Here is a 15277-nt window from a genome sequence, read left to right on the forward strand (position 1 = left end):
GGGGTGGGGTGGGGTGGGGTGGGGAGGTAGTGAAGAAACTGTCCCACTTCAGATTATTAGGCATTAGATTATCATAAGGAGTGTGCAACCTAGATCCCTCACATGTGCAGTTCATCATAGGGTTAGCACTCCTGTGAAAATCGAATGCCACGGCTGATCTGACAGGAGGCAGAGCTCAGGTGGTAATGCTCACTCACCCACCGTTCGCCTCCTGCCGTGCTGCCCGGTTCCTAACAGGCCTTGGACTGATATCAGTCCACAGCCTGGGCGTTGGGGACCCCTGCCCTAGAGCAAGGAATCTACAAGAGAAAGAGAGGCAGCTCACGGTGGAGGCTATAGTCTTTTTCAACCTAATCTTGGAAGTGACATCACATCACCATTTTTTTTTTTTTTTTTTTTGAGACAGGGTCTTGCTCTATTGTCCAGACTGGAGTGCGGTGCTACAATCACATCTCACTGCAACCTCCAGCTTCTGGCTCAAGTGATCCTCCTGCCTCAGCCTCCTGAGTAGCTAAGACTACAGGTGTGTACCACCACACCTGGCTAATTTTCTAATTTTTTGTAGAGTTCTCACTATGTTGCCCAGGCTGGTCTTGAACTCCTGGCCTCAAGCAATCCTACTGCCTCAGCCTCTCAGGGATTACAGGTATGAGACATCACACCCAGCCCACATCATTTTTTTTTTTTTTAAAGACTTCATTTTTTAGAGCAGTTTTAGGCTCACAGCAAAATTGAGCAGAAAATGGGGAATTCCCACATGCCCTCATCCCTCCTCCACACAGCCTCCCCTACCATGATATCCCACACCAGCATGGTGCATTTGTTACAGTTGGTGAAACACTGACACATCACTGATAACCCAAATCCATAGTTTACATCAGGGTTCACTCTGTGTTACACATTCTACAGGTTTTGACAACTATATAATGACATGTATCTACCCTTATAGTGTCATACAGAATAGTTTTACTGCTCTAAAAATTCTCTCTTCAGCTAGGTGTGGTGGCTTGCACCTGTAATCTCAGCTACTTGAGAGGCTGAGGTAGGAGGATCCTTGAGCCCAGGAGTCTGAGGCTGTGTGAGCTATGATCTCATCACTGCACTACAGCCTAGGTGACAGGACAAGACCTCATCTCTAAAAATAAAATAAAAAAATAAAAATCCCCCTTTCCACTTATTCATCCCTCCCTATCCCCAGCCCCTGGCAACTACTGATCTTTTCACCATCTCCATAGCTTTACCTTTTCCAAAATGTTAGTTGGAATTACATAATACGTAGCCTTTCCAGATTGGCTTGTTTCACTTAGTAGTAGGCTTTTTTTTTTTTTTCTTTTTCCCCTTTGGAGACACAGTTTCACTCTGTCACCCAGGTTGGAGTGCAGTGGTGTAGTCTCAGCTCACTGCAACCTCTGCCTCCCTGGTTCAAGTTATTCTCGTGCCTCAGCCTCCCTAATTAGCTGGGATTACAGACATGCAGCACCACACCCAGCTAATTTTTGTATTATTAGTAGAGGCAGGGTTTCATCATGTTGGCCAGGCTGGTCTTGAACTCCTGACCTCAAGTGATCCACCTACCTCGGCCATCCAAAGTGCTGGGATTACAGGTGTGAGCCACCGCACCAGACCTTTTTGGGGTTTTTTTGTTTTTGTTTTTGGAGACAGGATCTCACTCTGTTGCCCAGGCTGGAATGCAGTGGTGCAATTTTGGTTCACTGCAGCCTCAACCTCCTGGGCTCAAGTGATCCTCCTGTCTCAGTCTCCTAAGTAGCTGGGACCACAGGTACCCACCACTATGCTGGGCTAATTTTTAAATTTTTTATAGAAATGGAGTCTCGCCATGCTGCCTAGGCTGGTCTTGGACTCCTGGGCTTGAGTGATCCTCCTGCCTCAGCCTCCCAAAGTGCTGATATTACAGGTGTGAGCCACGATATCTGGCAAGTAATAGGGCTTTAAGGCTCCTGCATGTCTTTTTGTGATTTGATAGAGCATTTGTTTTTAGCACTCAATAATATTCCATTGTCTGGATGTACCAGAGTTTATCCATTCACCTACTTAAGGACATTTTGGTTGCTTCCAAGTTTTGGCAATTATGAATAAAGCTAATACAAACATTCACATGCAAGACCTTGTGTCAACATAAGTTTTCAACTCCTTTGAGTAAATACCAAGGACCACAATTGCTGGATCTTATGGTAAGAGTTTGTTTAGTTTTCTAAGAAACCACCATACTGTCTTCCAAAGTGCCTGTACCATTTTGCATTCCCAGCAATGAATGAGGGTTCCTGTTGCTCCACATCCTCACTTACATTGGAACAGTTGGTGTTTTGAATTTCAGCCATTCTGGAAGGTATGTAGTGGTATCTGAGTGTTGTTTCAGTTTGCAATTCCCTAATGACTTACAATGCTTAGCATCTTTTCTAAGATGCCACCCCATCACTTCTGCTGTGCAGCCTGGACTCAAGGAGAAGGGATTCTACAAGAGCCTGAATAGCAGGAGATGGGGATTTTTAGGAACCATCTCAGAGGCTGCCCACCACAACCGGATTCAGATGAGAATGGAAGAGAGGCATTAGAGACAAATATAGACAACTCTTTTGAGGAGTTTTGCTGTAAGGAGAAACAAAGAAATAAGTGGTTCATTGCAGAAGGATATGGAGTTAAAAATGTTTGTATGTTCTTTGTTTTACAACAAATGTCATCATTCTTATCAATTAAGGTGATATATTTGATATATTTAAATATCTAACTTATTCTGTTTTATACTCTATTCATGTATTTTCTAGAAGTATTGTGAACAACAGTGCTCAGGTTTGGAAATAACGAATATGTCGGGATTTTGTTAAACAGGCTATTTTGTACCTATATGAGGATCAGAAACAAAAGGCTATTTTGTACCCACGTGGGGATCAGAGCACTCATATCCCAAGGCTTCCAGGATACTCACATGTGTACCTTCTAATTGCTGAAATCAGCCACATGGGTTTATTGAAGCAGATGAAACCAATATGCTTCAGCAAGGGCAGACATTCTCTCTTGGCTTGAAAACAAGCCTACAGCTGCTTGGAAAAGGCAAGCTGTTGGGCAGAGACCTGCTCATGGCAAACAGCCCAATGACCCCAGTTAAAATGTTACCCAACTGGAGTGATCATTTAAATCATAAATAATGTCTGTAGTTGCTTTATATTCTGACTCTACACTGCAACAACACACTAAAATCTGCACTACACACAGACACAAGAGTAAATGAATGGGCCAATTCGTTCATGAAAGCAAATGTCTGAAGTTAGTCTATCGATAATATGTGAGTCTTAGATCCTCCTGGGGATGAGGATCAGGCAACTGTAGGATATGGGGAGGGTGAAAAATAATGCACTTTCCCTTCCTTTCACATTCAGAACCAACCCAGACATAAGACATGGAATGGAAATTAAGGTGCTAGCTTTATTACTGTTCGGATTGTGTCTTCAGAGCTGAGACACGCTACTCCCCATCCCAGTCTAGACCTTGGGCCATCATTGCCTTATGCTGGTTTTGGGCAGTGAGGGAAGAAAAGGGGAGTGAATCATCATAGCTGCAGCCTTCAAATAGATGTGTTTCTTTTTTAAGAAAGATGAGCCAGTGGATGTCACCTGCCAACAAAAGTGACGGCCAAAAATTTAAACTGGGTAAAATGCAGGATTATGTTATTGCAGGGTTAATGAGAGACTTTTTTTTTTCTTTTCTTGAGACAGTCTCACTCTGTCACCCAGGCTGTGCAGTGGCACGATCTTGGTTCACTGCACCATCCACCTCCCGGGTTCAAGTGATTCTCCTGCCTCAGCCTCTCAAGTAGCTGGAATTACGGGCACCCGCCACCATGCCTGGCTAATTTTTTTGTACTTATAGTAGAGATGAGGTTTCACTATGTTGGCCAGCCTGGTTTTGAACTCTTCCCCTCATGTGATCCACCTACCTCGATCTCCCAAAGTGCTAAGATTACAGACGTAAGCCACTGTCCTAACCGAGAGACACTATTTTTAATACCGTTTTGACCATCAAAAAGCACAAAAGTGGAAGGCCATGTTGGCTCACACATGTAATCTCAGTGTTTTGGGGGGCCAAGGCAGGAAGATTGCTTGAACCCAGGAGTCAAGACTAGCTTGGGCAACATAGTGAGACCACGTCTCTACAAAAAACAAAAAATAAACAAAATCAGCCAGGCATGGTGTCACGCCACCTGTAGTCCCAGCTACTTAGAAGGCTTAGGCAGGAGGATTGCTTGAGCCCAGGAGGTCAAGGCTGCAGTGAGTTATGATTGTGCCATTGCACTCCAGCCTGGGCAACAGAGCAAGACCCTATCTCAAGAAAAAAAGAACAGCACAAAAGTTAAGGCAGTGACACTTATAATGTCCCCAATTGACTGAGTATACACTGAGCTGAGAAAACCCTCAGTGGCTTCCAGGATTATGTTATTGCAGGGTTAATGAGAGAGACTTTTTTTTTTTTTTTTTTTTTTTTGAGACGGAGTTTCACTTTTGTAGCCCAGGCTGGAGTGCAATGGCGCGATCTTGGCTCACCACAGCCTCCGCTTCCCGGGTTCAAGTGATTATCCTGCCTCAGCCTCCCGAGTAGCTGGGACTACAGGCATAGGTCACCACACCCAGCTAATTTTATATTTTTAGTAGAGATGGGGTTTCTCCATGTTGGTCAGGCTGGTCTCAAACTCCCGACCTCAGGTGATCCACCCGCCTCGGCCTCCCAAAGTGCTGGGAGAGACACTCTTTTTAATTCCACTTTGACCATCGAAAAAGCACAAAAATGGCAGGGCACAGTTCACCCCACCCATTACCCCTAGTCCCATCAGAGAAAATAATAGTCTGCACCTGTTCACATTGAAAACAGGGGACAGGCAGAGGATGGAAGCCAACAGGACAGTTTGCATGATTTCAGCATTCACATTAGCACAGAATTGTACTGAAATTCCTTCCTTCTCTGGAAAGGAATGAGGAAAGAATAAGTAAAAGGCCCAGGCCATTGTCTGGGAGAAGCTCCTCTACAGAAAAGCATGGGACTGGGGGAAAAGACTCCCCACCAACAGCAGCAAAACAAGCCAGGGAAGTGCACAACGCCTCCCAATGCCCTGGGATTCCTACTCTCCAAGCACAGATGCTCCTCAGCTTATAATGGACCTACATTCTGATAACCCCACTGTGAGTTTAAAATATGGTAAGTTCAAAGTGCATTTAATACATCTACCTACTGAACATCCCAGTCTACTATTATCCCATTAGCCTAGTCTACTTCACATGTGCTCAGGACACCTACATTACACTGCTGTTAGACAAAACAATTGAACACAAATCCTATTTTAGAATAAAGTTTTGAATATCTCATGTAATTTATTGAACACTGTACTGAAAGTGAAAAACAGAATGGTTGTATGGATACTTGAAGCACACTTTCTACTGAGCTACATATTGCTTTTGCACCATCACAAAGTAAAAAAAAAACAAAAACAAAACCAAAAAACCATAAATCAAACCATTGTAAGTCAGGGATGTCTGTAGTTCACCACATATGTGAAAGACAAGTCAAATGGACAGCAAAAAAAAGGAAATTCAGTAGGTTTTATCAAGCATTTAAAATGTGCAAAGCCCTAGGCCAGGTACTGGGAATACAGGAATAAATTCACACTCAAGGTGACCCAAGGAAGCCACAGCTTGGGATAAAACCCCACTACTGTCCCATTATCAGCCTTGAAGAGTTTTATGGTATGAATATTGAACTACTTTGGGAGAATAATCTCTTTCTCTGATAAGGATATTTAGATAAGGAGTTTTTTTCCCCCTTATCTAAATATATTCTAGGCATTTACACTGAATTCAGGGGATTCAGTAGAGAAGGAAACAGAGTTGTCATGGAGCCTACATTGCATCATCATGACAACTCTGCATGACAACACCCTAAGACCAGCTCCACCTACCAGAGAAAAGTCCTAGATGACCTATTAAAGTCCCCTGCACTCTATTATCCTGTGATTTTTCTGCAACTTTCTTGGCCTCTTTGCTTCTTTGCTCTCCTAAATTTCATACAGTATATGAGTTTCCTGCTGGTCATGCTACACTCATTGTACTATTAGGTACCTCTTCCTTCTGGAAGCCTTTCCTGTGGCCTTAGCAGGCTGGGCTTTGTGGCTTTATGCTGTGCCCTTGGCACTCTTCATGGGCTTCTATCGGTGGGTGAATCTCATTTTATATTCCTTGATCTAGGGCAGGGGCAATTTCTCATTGAACTTCACACCCTCCAACACCAATCACAGTACCTGGCATAGAATAGGTACTCAACAAGTATTTGCTGCACTGAGCAATCTGTAGGAGCCAACATGGAAAGTTTTCCCTTTGCCCTCTTAAGGTTCACTAAAAAATCAACTTGCAAAAGGCAGATTAATTGGAGAAAAAGCATATAAATGTATTTAATGTGCATACCCGGGAGCCTTCAAATAAAGACCCAAAGATACAGGGGAAATTGTCCATTTTTATGCCTAGGTTCAACAAAGTATGGGCAGTGATGTAGAAATGTGATTGAACAAAAAGGGTATGATCTAAGACTAATAGACAGAGGGAGAAAACCCAGCAAGGCCTGTCTGTCTAGATTCTTCTTGGCCTCTCTGAACATGCACTCTTTCCTTCTGGGTATGGGACAGGACTCCCTCTGGAATGGGGGTCTTATGACCTACAGTCAAACAAGGGAAGTCAAATAATGTCTTTATGGCCAGATTTTACACAGAACGGCAGAGGGAAAGTCTCCACAGTCATTGTATTAATTCCCTAGGGATGCCTTAACAAAGCACTCGGTGACTTGAAACAACAGAAACGTTTTATCTCACATTTCTGGTGGCTGGAAGTCCAAAATCAAAGTGTCAGCAGAAGCAAACACCAAGCTCCCTCTGAAATCTGCAGGGGAGGGTTCTTCCTTGTCTCTTCCTAGCCTCTCTCTGGTGGTGGCCGGCAATCCACTGCATTCCCGGGCTTACAGCTGCATCACTCTGATCTGCCCCTATCTCGCCACATATTCGTGTGCTTCTGTCTGTGTGATAAGGATATCACTCATGTTGAATTAGGAGGGTCCACCCCAGTGACCTCTTCTTGACTACATCTCTAAAGACGCAGTTCCCACGTTAGGTCACATTCACAGGTGCTGGAGGTTAGGTCTTCAATATGTCTTTGGGAGTGGGGACACAATTCAGTCCACAACACTCATGTTCTGTATGGAGTGTGGCTTAGGCATCCAGCCAATAGACCTGTTTATTTTACTGCAGTCAAAATACCTTCTCCCCTTTCTCCTCACAGTCCAATGACACAGACGTGCTTTGGGGGCAAGACATTTGCAGGCCGTGGATATCATTCTAAGCATGCAGCACTCCAGGCACCAGGAGTCCTCCCTGTGCTTCAACCCCTCTTCAATGAGTTTGCACCCCCGACCTCCGCTAATGCCCAGATCTTTTAACGGGAGCCAGTCTTCTGCTACATAATTAGACGAGTCTTGAAATAAGCACCCAGGGGCGTGGCTGAAGACTTTAAGAAACACCAGGCACGGGAGGGGAGGCGGTACCAGAGACACCGAACATTATTTGAGTGGCAGGAGCTTCCTCTGACCTTCAACGAGGTAAAGAGACATCACAGCCAGCGACAGTTTGGGGCAGATTCCTCAGACTCGGAGGCCGGGGCAAAGTGGGAGCCGGGGCCCGTGTAGGGTGGGGGGACCCAAGGCGGGGAAGCCCCGGGCCGCCGGCAGGGGGCGCGCGAGGGCCTCCGGGCGCCGCGGGCGGGGCGCGTGCTGGGCCGGGAGGGGCCTTCCGGCAACTTTTTGGTTGGTGCCGCCCCGCCCAGGCCCCTTTTAAACTTGATCTCCGGGGTGCTCTCCCTTTTCGGCCGCGACGCGTGACTGGGTAAGTGGGCTCCGACCTTCTGGACTCGGGAACCGGCCACGTGGCTCCGGGGCTACACCGTGCCCTTCGTAGGCGCGCATATAAATGTATTTAATGTGCATACCCCTCGCTGCCCCGGTGCCCGCCTCGGCCTCGGCTCGGCGCCGCGGGGAAACCTCCGTTAGGGCCCCTCGGGGGTGGGGGCGTCCTCGTGGCGCCTGGGCCCTGCGTCCCGGGTTAGGACGGCCCGTGTCCTTGTGCGCTTGAAGGGGCCGCCCCCTTTCCTCGAGGATCCCACCCCCACTTAGCAGAAGCTGCCAGGCGCCGGTCGCCTCCAGTGCCTGAGTCCCTGCAGTCCACGGATCCGGCCTACAGGCAGCTTTTAGTCCTTTTTCAATTAAATGATTGCATTTTGAGGATCAAATTACGACCGCAGGCGGAGGCGCCGAGCCCCGGACGGTCTCTGGGTTTTTGGCGCACTCGAGGCTCCTGCCTGCCCAGTGGCTGTGGCCGCGCGGACGTAAGCCTATTTAGGAAGTGAGTGACATCTGATGTCTGAAGTGCTTTAAGTTTCCAAGCGGGGCAGTATAATAGCGGGGTTAGCAAACACACGGAGGCCACTTCACTCGCGCAGCCACCCCCCTCTGCCACCAGTGCCGTTCAGTTGCCACTGGCCCGCAGTCGGGTAATTTAAAGGCATGAACGGACGAGTCTTGCTGGAGCCGACGCCTGCAGCGAGTTTACAGTAGAATGCTGTGAGCCCTAAGAAGAGAGCCTGCGGTTTCCTCCCCAAGATCCGCTTTTTCAGGAGTGGCCAGAGCGTTGTTAACAGCACAGGGTCCGCTTCCAGCGTTTAATCAGGGTGTGAGGAGGCCCTTCTTGGTTTTCTGTCCTGGGAAAAGTCTGAACTACTGGGCTCTGACTCGGACCAGGACAAGGTGTTGAACTTATGTCTACTGAGGTGTAGAAATAAGCAAGGCTGCCCCTAGACAACGTTTGTCTGGGGGACAATGTAAGTTTTTGGAGCGGCTCTCTTGAGCATCGGTGAGCATACTAATTGTTCATTACTGGTACAAATTGCCATATAAAAGGGTACTTTGCGAATTTAGTAAAATTGATAAAGATCTAAAGTTACATTTGAGTCAACATATGAATCTTTGTGGCTATCACAGGTACCACAGTTCTGTTGAAATGTGAAGCTCATGGTTCACGTGTTTTCCTCAGTTGTGAAAGATTTGCTGCCTTTTTGATGAAACCAAATGGGACCCATTTTACCATGCTTTAATGAGGAAAGCTTGTACATTTGCAGCCTAGGTTCTAGGCACCTTTTTTCCAGATAGACCCAGAGTATGGACAATTTTCCCTCCCTGGAATACCTCCAGCTCTGGCGAAGAGCCCTACAGACAGCACAGGAAGATAGCAGTGCTAAGGCTTTGTTTTACAATTGCTTTAGGTGTTGAGATTCTTACTGAGCCCATTTTATTTTTATTTTTTTGAGTCAGAGTCTCGCTCTGTCACCCAGGCTGGTGTGCAATGGTGCAATCTTGTCTCACTGCAACCTTGGCCTCCTCAGTGGCTGGGATTACAGGCATCCACTACCATGCCCAACCTTTTTTTTTTTTTTTTTTTAGTAGAGACCGGGTTTCACCATGTTGGCCAGGCTGGTCTCGAACTCCTAAACTGGTGATCTGCCCATCTCGGCCTCTCACAGTCCTGAGATACAGGCATGAGCCAGCGTACCCGGCCCGCCAATTTTTTAACTATTCAGTTTAAACTGTGAGAGAGATGTCAAGGAAGCAGTGTGAGCTAGCGTCTAAGGATTGTGAAAACTGAGCAAGTGCCCAGGACTAGAAACTTCTCAGCCCCCTGAAGTCAGCCTCAGGGTAAGCGAGTTTAGTAGTGCTTCCTTTGATTTTTAAATCTGGAAGGTTTCAGTTTTTCCTAGACAAATATTGTTGGGATAGTGTTTCTTTTCAAACATGGATAGCATTCAATGCTCATCAATGGGAAGATAGTGACTCCTGACCATTTTCCTCCTAGCTGGAAACTACAGAAGACTCCCAAGTATCAGGAAATTTGGAGGTTGTAGCTTTGTACAGGAATTATATACAGAGATAGCAATTTATTTACTCATTAAAGGTAGCTAGTGGATAGCCACGATAAAGACCACTCCTTAAAAAACAAAATTGCGTGATATTCTTAACATTCTCTTTCACTTTTTTTAACCAGGCTTGGTGGAGTTTCAAGATGCTGATGAACTTAAGGTATGGGCCAAGTGGAAAGAATTTGGTTTAAGTTATTAATAGTTGAATTGAAATCCTGGCCAAGGATGAGAACTCTAATCTGATTTCATATGCTTCTGCTGTGATGGATTAAAGGATTTACCTGAGGCCAACTTGGTATGCAGGAATTTATTAAATGGAATCATACCACCCCCCCTTTTAAAATCATGCTTTTGGTAAAAAGGGGAAAAAGCTCTTGGTAAATGGATAATACTACTAAGCCAAGAGAAAAACAGGAGTTTGAGTAAAAACATAAATTTAGATGTCACAACATTACTAAAGCAACAATGTGTAAGATATTGGGGGATTTTATTTATTTACCTGTAGTTTTTGTAAACATAGTCTAGACAGTACTATATTTTGCTATTTAGTAATACCTCCTGTGATACTTCTTTTACAGGTCTGGCACTTGAAAGAATCAGTGAAGCTTTTCAAGTAGAGGATATATATTTGAATATGTAACCTTTAGTATCTACAGAACACAGGTTGCTTTTTTTTTTTTTGGTCCCTTTCATAGCGGTAGCAAGGGTGAATTTTGAGATGGCCCCAATCTATAGGAATATTATCTGACAGTTTGGAGGCACAAAACTGCCTTATCGCTGAGTGGATCCTGTAGAAATTTTCTATGCAATTCAATTCTTTTTTTTTTTTTTTTTGAGACGGAGTCTCACTTTGACACCCAGGCTGGAGTGCAGTGGTGCGACCTGGCTCACTGCAAGCTCCACCTCCTGGGTTCACACCATTCTTCTGCCTCAGCCTCCCAAGTAGCTGGGACTACAGGCGCCCGCAACCATGCCCGGCTATTTTTTTGGTATTTTTAGTAGATACTGGGTTTCACCTTGTTAGCCAGGATGGTTTCAGTCTCCTGACCTCATGATCCGCCCACCTCGGCCCCTGCAAAGACAATTCTATTATTTAAAGTAGTTTTTCTATGAAACAGCTGTGGTCTGTAATTTGACAGTGTTAATAAAACAAATAGCAATACCTTCATCATGCTTAATCATGGTTCACATACTCTACAATGATATGACTTAACTCTAAAGATTTTAAACACAATTTCACTCTTGTTGCCCAGGCTGGAGTGCAATGGTGCAATCTTGGCTTACTGCACCCCCCCCCCCCCCCCCCCCCGCTTCCCAGATTCTCCTGCCTTAGCCACCGGAGTAGCTGGGATTACAGGCGTGTGTCACCACACCCAGCTAATTTTGTATTTTTACACATTTTTGTTTGAGGTGGAGTCCCGCTGTTGCCCAGTCTGGAGTGCAGTGGCACAATCTCAGCTCACCGCAACCTCCACCTCCTGGGTCCAGACGATTCTCCCACCTCAGCCTCCCAAGTAGCTGGGATTACAGGCTAATTTTTGTAGAGATGGCCATGTTGGCCAAGCTGGTCTCGAACTCCTGACCTCAGGCAATCTGCCTGCCTCAGCCTCCCAAAGTGCTGGAATTATGGGGGTGAGCCACCATGCCCACCCAGTATATTCTTAAATATTACTGTTGAGCCATATATACGACAGTGGTGGACTTTGAATGTCTGCACATCTGTAGTAAAATGCAATGCTACCTTCATTTTTTGTTGGTATGCTAAAGAAATTTTAAAGTATCTCACTTTTTAAAAAATTGGTTTGTGTATTTTATGTGTTTACACATTTTTCTATAGTACTGTAGATCGTTTTAGTGATGAAATTTGATACTTTCGACAGAAAAACAGGTCAATGAGTTTTGGGATCAAAAAGGGGTTGATTACAAAAGGGCAGGAGGGAATTGTTAGAGTGATTCTGCAGTTCTGCATCTTGATAATGGTATGACTACGCATTTGTTGAACCTTAACAGGATGAATTTTACTGAATGTAAAATCATACTTCAATAAACATGACTTTAGCCCTCCTTGGCATTTCAATGGTGTTTCCAGTGAAATCTATGGCAAGATGGTTTGGGGTCACTATTTACATGAACTGCCAAGTTGGAAAAGCAAAAATACATCGAAATCACTCTTGGGACATAAATCACAGAAGTGACTCATGCACACAATACCTGAGAAGCAGGACCAGACGGCAGTTGTGTATTGGCACGCTCATCAGTGCTGCAAGTTTCCCTTCTGGATAGCAACAACACTGATGTATCCACTTCACAGCAGCATTTTAAGTCTCACCTGTGATGTGTCCATTGTAGTGGGCATGAGATAGCAGAAAGTGGGATATGGAAAATCTGTTGCCATGTGCCACTCCAAATACTACTGTGGTTTCCCTGCAGCATTGTTTTCCATATTGACTTTTCCATTTCAAGAAAGCTTAAGATGTCCTTAGCAAATACTGGCTAACCAAGAAATTTGAGAAATGAGGCTGAGTATTGGTCTTGGGTTGAAACGGGTTGATGCTGCATAAGCCACATGGTTGACTGAAAAGCTGGCTAAAAAGAGCCAGTCTGTATTCCTTGTCCTCATTCCCTTGGAGTAATCAAGGGTGCTTCTTAAAAGGGATAGATTCAAGTATAGCTTGTGAGTCATTGTTCTTTTCTCTATTTGGTAGGTCTAACCACAGGGCCTGTTGAGCCCTGCCCTGGTGACCAAGAGCATTTTCTGACATGAACAGAGTTGTGCCATCTTGCCCATACGAGCAAAGTTCTTCAGATGTCCCTTATGATTCTAGGTTTGATACCTTCCCTGCCACTCCCCCACTACCAAATCCCCTTACCCTATACCCTAGCAATGTAGAGTTGTCCAATATAGAACCTCGGTTAAACATAGCATCACCCAGGAAAATGGGATGAGTGGTTGCAGTTGTACCACAGTTCTGTAGTGCCTGCCTTAGTACATTGCATGTCTACGTGTTTAGCAGAGCTAAAAGCAGGAATGGACTATTGAACTACCATTCTTTTGTGCTCAAGTGCCATGAAGAGAAGCAAACCTGGAGTTGAATGAAGTGTTTTCAAAGAGGGCTTCCAAGTGAGGAACTTGGGCATGTGAATCTTTAATTATGACTATAAAAGAAATTGTGATTGGAAACAGAATTTTTATGCTAATGGTTATTTCACTGAAAATAGAAAGTCTTATTTAAGAACTGGTCACCAAACCTCCCCGGATAGTGATGTAAAACCCAGTGTAACAATTGTGGCAATGACATGTCAGTTCATGTAGACTGAGTCACAATTTGATTTCGAAAATGGCCATATCCCATTTTGTCTTACTCTGTGGTGTTCCTAAGCACTTGAATACAAATAGATTGTTTCCTTAAAGTAGCCAAATCTTTGTAGTTCAAGTGAATATTCCAGACTAAAATATGTGTCTTTTTGAAGGTCCTTAAGCCTTAGATATTTAATTGTATAATTTGGCAAATATTTGCTGTTTTGTTGTGTCAAGTCCCATGATACAGACAGTTCTTACCTTTCTGGAGCTTTCACAGTGTGACTCATTTCAGTATGTAAGTCAGAGCCAGTTTTAATAGAATGTTCCTTGGTTGACTTCTGCTGTTGTAAGGAATCATTTCATTTCGTGTCTGGGTCAATATCTGAAAGATTAAATTATTAGGGCAAGCTGAAAAATCTAGCGCCCCCCCCCAACATTCCCAAAATAATTTAGGGTGGTTTATAACAAATATCAAGCAACAATAATTAGAAGCAGATAAAAGCTCAGCAAGTAGAGGGCAAGAATAAAAAACTAAGCCGTTAGATCTCATGCTGTAGGCTGCAGCCAAGTTGACTCTGAGCTTCCTAAGAGCAAAGAGCCAGAACTGGCAAGTTAGTAATCAGGCAATTGCCATTATTTTCTAATGGAGGAGGGGAGGGGTCATGTGCATTCCAAGCTCCTTAAAGCCGAGGAGGCGGCTTTCTTTCCTTCATGATCTCAAATACTCCACTCTGAAGGAAGGAATGGAACACAGAACATGTCTGCATAACTAAATGGGGATCTACCGAAAGTGGAGACTGCCTCTGGAGCAGGGAGGTGAGTTCACAGATCAGATTCTGTGAACAGATAGCCAGAGATGTGTTTGAAAGGCTTACTTTTATTTTGTAGTAGAAAAGATTGTCTTTCCCAAATGTACCTTGTATTCATAAACTGGAAAGTTCTGATGGCAATATTTTGTTATAAAATTGTCATTAATCACAATCCAGGATTATGCCACCATGACTAGAAGACCCCCTAATGGAGTTTATCTGCACTGCAAGGGGCCAGTTGTCTCGGAATCATCCTCTATTGATATCTGCATCTCCAGGACAGCTCCACACCAATCTGTTTCAAAGACAGACAAAATCCGGTCAAATCAGTGTGATGTATGTTTCCGGGAACAGAGCCGACTGTTGTAGCTGATGGAATGGAGTCTCATACCATTGATTTTTGCAGCTGGACAAGTGCCCTGCCCTGTTACTGCCACTCTTTAAGGCAGAATAGAGCACACTGTATAATTTATAGGCCTCTCAGTGAGAAATACATGGAACTATGGGAATCAGAATCTAAAACTGCAGTCCAATGGGGTAGCCACAATTCACATGTGCTACTGAGCACCCAAAATGTGGCTAGACCAAGTTGACATGTGCTGAAGGGTGAAAAACATCAGGAGTGTAAACTATCTCAATTTTACATTAATTACAAATTAAATGTTTTGAATATATTGAGTTAAATGAAATACATTTTTAAATGATACCTGATGTGTATTATATTTCTGTTGGACAGTACTGATCTAAAACAGTTGATTCACCATCCAGTAGATAGAAAGGTATTGCTGTTTTACCATATATGACCTTCAGGGAAAAGAATAAAATTAGCACTTGAAAATGCAAAAGTTACAGGTAAGCAGCTATTTTTTGAAGGGCAGAAAGTGCAGGGGTAGTCAGCACTACTTAGATTTGACATAAATGCTACACTCAAGCTGCTAGGACTTCTGGAGATTTTAAATGAGAGACTTCAGAGTGTATTTAGCAAACACTCTGCTATGCCCACTCTGCAAGCATCTGTGTGTTCATTAAAATAATCAAGAGCAGGCCAGGTGCAGTGGTTCACACAGTGGCTCCCACCCAGCACTTTGGGAGGCCAAAGCGGGCAGATTGCTTGAACTCAGGAGTTTCAGACCAACCTGGGCAACATGGCAAGACCC

General features: G+C 44.4%; 1 long non-coding RNA gene and 1 other non-coding gene across 5 annotated transcripts; both read left to right on the plus strand.

Moving 5' to 3' along the window:
- The first annotated feature begins 7816 nt into the window (after positions 1-7816).
- Positions 7817-14826, plus strand: LOC103882981. 4 transcript variants are annotated; one of them, XR_644998.4, is made up of 5 exons: positions 7817-7927; positions 10136-10170; positions 10589-10673; positions 12716-12835; positions 14298-14826. It is a non-coding gene; the product is annotated as an uncharacterized LOC103882981 (long non-coding RNA). The 4 variants fall into 4 exon arrangements; XR_644997.4 differs by lacking the exon at positions 12716-12835 and having other exon boundaries at positions 7828-7927; XR_644996.3 differs by lacking the exons at positions 12716-12835; positions 14298-14826 and having other exon boundaries at positions 7828-7927; positions 10589-10906.
- LOC116274790 lies at positions 10227-10300 on the plus strand. Its single transcript, XR_004183564.1, has one exon. It is a non-coding gene; the product is annotated as a small nucleolar RNA SNORD93 (small nucleolar RNA).
- Positions 14827-15277: the final 451 nt, after the last annotated feature.

The sequence above is a fragment of the Papio anubis genome, chromosome 4, assembly GCF_008728515.1.
Source record: "Papio anubis isolate 15944 chromosome 4, Panubis1.0, whole genome shotgun sequence".
In the NCBI taxonomy this organism is placed as follows: domain Eukaryota; kingdom Metazoa; phylum Chordata; class Mammalia; order Primates; family Cercopithecidae; genus Papio; species Papio anubis.